The sequence below is a fragment of the Dasypus novemcinctus genome, unplaced genomic scaffold (genome assembly GCF_030445035.2).
Source record: "Dasypus novemcinctus isolate mDasNov1 unplaced genomic scaffold, mDasNov1.1.hap2 scaffold_589, whole genome shotgun sequence".
Classification (NCBI taxonomy): Eukaryota; Metazoa; Chordata; class Mammalia; order Cingulata; family Dasypodidae; genus Dasypus; species Dasypus novemcinctus.
In genome coordinates this window covers 28,736-34,139 of record NW_026688553.1, presented here as the reverse complement: position 1 = coordinate 34,139, position 5,404 = coordinate 28,736, and the positions used below count along the sequence as shown (strand labels likewise).

General features: G+C 38.8%; 1 pseudogene; it reads left to right on the top strand.

Moving 5' to 3' along the window:
• Positions 1 to 3,487: 3,487 nt before the first annotated feature.
• LOC101421133 (lysosomal-associated transmembrane protein 4B-like) lies at positions 3,488 to 4,255 on the top strand (annotated as a pseudogene).
• The last annotated feature ends 1,149 nt before the right edge of the window (positions 4,256 to 5,404 follow it).

The window sequence follows — 5,404 nt, the reverse complement described above, 5'->3', positions numbered from 1 at the left end:
TGATAAAAGAAAGAATAAGTGATACTGAAGACAGAACAGCTAAAATTGAAGAGAGAAAAGAATGGAAAAAATTAAGCAGGGGCTCAGGGAGTTCAATGACTACGTGAAATGCAGCAACATATGTGTCATGGGAGTTCCAGAAGGAGAAGAGAAGGGAAAAGGGGAAGAAAGAGTATTTGAAGAAATAATAGCTGGAAATTTCTCCTCTCCCAAAAGAAATGAACTTACATGTACAAGAAGCATACCCTACCCCAATCCAAATAAGTCCAAATAGACCTACCCCAGGACACATATTCAGAATGTCAAACATCAAAGATAAAGAGGAAAGTCTGAGAGCAGCATGGGAGAAGCAAACCATCACATACAAGAGATGCCCAGTAAGACTTAGTGCAGATTTCTCATCAGATCCCATGGAAGCAAGAAGACAGTGGTATAATACAATTAGGATGCTGAAAAAAACTGCCAGCTGAGAATTCTTTATCCAGCAAAACTGTCCTTCAAATATGAAGGTGAGCATGAAATATTCACAAACAGAAGGTAAGAGTTCATAAAAAAGAATCCACCATTGTAGGAAATATTAAAGGAAGCCTTAGGGTCTGAAAGAAAAAGAGAGAAGAGAGAAACGTGGAGGAGAGTATAGAAGAAAGAATAGCAGAAAAGATAACCAAAAGAGTAAAAATAAAGATAGGGCATATGAAAACAAAGAATAAAATGGTGGAAGTAAATAGTGCATTTACAGTAATATCATTGAGTGTGAATGGAATAACACCCCAATCAAAAGATAAAGACTGGGATACGGACTTGGCCCAGTGGACAGGGCGTCCGTGTACCACATGGGAAGTCCACAGTTCAAACCTTGGGCCTCCTTGACCCATGTGGAGCTGGCTCACGCGCAAAGAGTGTGCCCCATAAGGAGAGCCACCCAGCACGAAAGAAAGTTCAGCCTGTCCAGGAATGGCAGCACACACAGAGCTGACGCAGCAAGATGACACAACAAAAAAAAGAGACACGATTCCCATGCCGCTGACAACAACAGAAACAGACAAAAGAAGAACACGCAGCAAATGGACACAGAGAACAGACAACTTGGGGGCGGGGGGGAAGGGGAGGGAAATAAAAAAATCTTTTTTTTTTAAAAAAGATAAAGGCTGAAAGAATGGATTAAAAAAAACATGTACCATCCATATACTGCTTAACAAGAGACTCACCTTTGAACCAGGGATACAAGCAGGCTTAAAGTGAAAGGTTGGAAAAAGATATTCCACACAAATAGCAACCAAACAAGAGTAGGGTAGCTATACTAATATTGGACAGCCAGGTTTTAAATGCAAAAAAGTTATAAGAAATACAGAAGGCCATTATATATTAATAAAAGGGACAACCCACCAGAATATATAACAATCATAAATATCAATGCACCCAGCCAGATTGTCCCAAAATACATGACGCAAACTCTAGCAAAACTGAAGGGAGAAATAGACACCTATACAATAACTGTTGGAGACTTCAACACATCACTCAAATCATTAGAACAACTATGCAAAAGATCAACAAGGAAACAACATTGCACTCAAACTCAACCGATTATATGTTTTTCTCAAGTGCGCATGTATCTTTCTCCAGGATAGATCACATGTTATGTCACAATGTAGCTCTCAATAAATATAAAAAGACTGGACTTATACAAAGCACCTTCTCAGATCATAATGGAATGAAACTGGAAATCAATAATAGACAGGAAAGAGGTAGTTTTGCAAATGTGTGGTAAGCTAAATAATCAGTGGGTCAAAGAAGAAATTGCAAGTGAAATCAGGAAACATATTAAGACAAATGAAAATGAGAAGAATATCAAAACTTATGGGAAACAGTGAAGGCAGTCTTGAGAGGGAAATTTATAGCCCTAAATGCCTATATCAAAAAAGAAGAAAGAGCTAAAATCAAAGATTTAACAGAACAATTGGTAGAGAAACTAGAAAAAGAACAGCAAACCAATCCCAATGCAAGTAGAAGGAAAGAAATAAAGATTAGAGCAGAAATAAATGAAATTGAGAACAACAACAACAACAACAACAAAACAATAGAGAAAATCTACAAAACCAAAAGCTGGTTCTTTGAGAAGATCAATAAAATTGACAAACCCCTAGCTAGACTAACAAAGAAAAAAAGGGAAGATGCAAATAAATACAATCAGAAATGAAAGGGGGGATGTTACAACTGACCCCACAGAAATTAAAAGGATCATGAGAGAAGATTATGAGAAATTGTATGCCAACAAACTAGACAACTAGGTGAAATGGACAAATTCCTAGAAATGCACAAACAACCTACACTGGTGCTACAAGAAATACAAGAACTTAACAAACCAATCACATTTAAAGAACTTCAATCTTCAATCCATCATCAAAAATCCAGGACAAAGAAAAGTCCAGGACCAGATAGCTCCACAGGTGAATTCATTTTGAAAAGAATTAATACCAATCCTGTCTAAACTCTTGAAGAGGAGGGAAAGTTACCCAACATATTTTTATGAAGCCAACATCACCCTAATAGCAAAGCCAGATAAAGACATTACAAAAAATATATATAGACCAAGCTCTCTAATGAACATAGAACTCAACAGCATATCAACAGACATACATCACAATCAAGTAAGATTTATTCCTGGTATGCAAGGCTGATTCAACATAAGAAAATCAAACATTATTCATTACATCAACTAATTGAAGGAAAAAAACACATCATCTTGATCGATCAGAAAGGGCATTCAACAAAATCCAGCATCCTTTCTTGATAAAAATACTTCAAAAGATAGGAATAGAAGGAAAATTCCTCAATATGATAAAAGGGATATATGGAAAATCCACAGTCAACATACTCAATAGGGAAAGGTTGAAAGCTTTCTCTCTAAGGTCTGGAACAAGACAAGGATGCCCACTATCACCATTGTTATTCAACATTGTGCTAGAACTTCTAGCTACAGCAATTAGACAATGGAAAAAAAAAAAAGGCATCCAAATAGGAAAAAGGGAAGTAAAACTCTCACAATTTGCCCGTGACATGATCCTATATTTAGAAAATTCTGAAATATCTATGACAAAGCTACTTGGGCTAATAATGAGTTCAGCAAAGTGGAAGGATACAAGATCAACAAGCAAAAATCAATAATGTTTTGTACAATAGTATTGAACAATCTGAGGAGGAAATCGGGGAAATTCCATTTATAATAGCAACGAAAAGACTTAAATCCCTAGGAATCAATTTAACCAAAGAAGTACAGGACCTTTATGCAGAGAACTACAGGCCTCCTCCCGCCTCCCCTGCCTTCAGAGCTCAGGGTCCCGCTGGGGCAGCCCTCCAAGCTCTCTGCCACCGCGGCATCAGGGCAGGCAGATGGGGGTGGGAAGCCGGCAGCAGCAGCATGGGGCGAGCTGGGGAGGCCAGAGCTAGCATGTCTGACATTCTTGTGAACTTGGGCGTGCGCTCGCAGCCCAGCCAGAAGGATAAAAGCGATTGTGCCCTGGACAGGGTCCTGGGCAGGTGCCGCCTGTGTTGCTGTGTCCGCACCAGCACCGTTCTGCTCTGCATCTGGGATCTGATGATCAATGCCTTGGCGCTGTTGAGTTTATTGAGTGCCCTGGCTGATCCTGATCGATATTACTTTTCAGTTCTGAACTAGAGGTGACTTTGAGTTCACGGATAATGCTAACATGTGCACCTCTGTTGCAATTTCCCTTCTCACGATCCTGATATGTGCAATGGCTTCTTAAGGAGCATACAAACAACATGCTGCCTGGATCATCCTGTTGATCTGTTACCAGATCTTTGATTTTGCCCTGAACACCTTGGTTGCAATCACTGTGCTTGTTTATCGTTCAGGAGTACATAAGACAGCTGCCTCCTAATTTCCCTACAGAGATGATAATTTGTCAGTGAATGCTACGTGTTTGGTCCTGATTATTATTCTGTTTATTAGCATCTTCTTGACTTTTAAGGGTTACCAAATTAGCTGCATTTGGAACTGCTACCAATACATCAATGGCAGAAACCCCTCCAACGTCGTGGTTTATGTTACCAACAATGACGCTATGGTGCTGTTACCCTCGTCTGATGATGCCACGTGAATGGGGCCACCAAGGAGTTGCTGCCACCTTACCTGTCCCCCTGAACCTGGAAAGGGGCAGAGTCAAGACCTGCAGCTTGACTTCAGAGTATCTGAGCAATCGTTTTTCAATTTCATTTCTCAAATAAGCTCTCTGAGATTATTTGTTGCTGAAATGCTAGTTTTAACTTTTAGCTGTTGAGTTGAAACCTTCTGTAGTTTTAAATATACACTTTCAGAATTTTCTAAATATCTATCACAGTGTTCTGGCTAAAGTGTATATTTAAAACTACAGAAGGTAGTTTCTTCACTGTAGGGGTGGGATGTAATGGGCTTCTCTTGCCTTCCCTAAGCATTGGAACATCTGAAAAATATGGATGGACCTCAAGCGAGAGAAGTCTGATTTTATATAGACTGGGCCCCCAAATTGGAGAATTAGTCATGCTTTCTCTCTATTCCTTCTGTCCATTTTGAAACTAAAATAAAAATTAGGCAATTCTTTTCTAAAACATTCCACTGTATGGAACAAACCCTCATGAGAATAGGGATGTTCATTGTATAACCATTGCTTTAAGTAGGTAAATAGGAATCTTTATACATATTGTAAGGATTTCCTTAGGATTCTTTGACTTAGGTTCAATTACAAATGAATTTGCTTGCCAAGGATTTTCTCCGTGGGCTAAATTAACACCATTAGACAGCACCAGGCAATGACAGCCATAGTATCTGATGGCTGTCCTTGTCTGGCTTATTTCTAGAGTTATGCAATGGTGTGCCTCATCTGTGTTTAGGGGATGGTAATTATTTTGTTTTGCATTGCATGCTCTTTGGTGCTCCCAGGGTCCCCCTTTTACTAAGTGCTCTGCCTTCACCTGCTCCAAGGAGGACATCCAGCTCACTTTATCAAGTAAAACTATAATATGTATGTGTCTAATAATGTGAAGAATGGTTTCCCCCTTTCTCTGCAAGGAACATCCTACTACTTTGAACTCATATTACTTGTCATCCTTTAAAATGTAAAAGTCTTCAGAAAACTAAGGAGGGTTCCTTTCTTCTTGAGTGCTCTTATTTTTGACTACCTGAATTAAAAGGGCTTTTATGTTCATGTGTTCAAATATCAGAACTCTTCCATTTGATCATTACTGGATGTGCTGTAAATGAAGCCTTTTGCAATTAAAATGAGATTTTCCCACATCAAAGAAAAAAAGAAACTACAAAACAATGCTGTAAGGAATTTTTAAAAGACCTAAACAAATGAAAAGACATTCTTTGTTCATGGATTGGAAGACTAAATATCATGAAGAG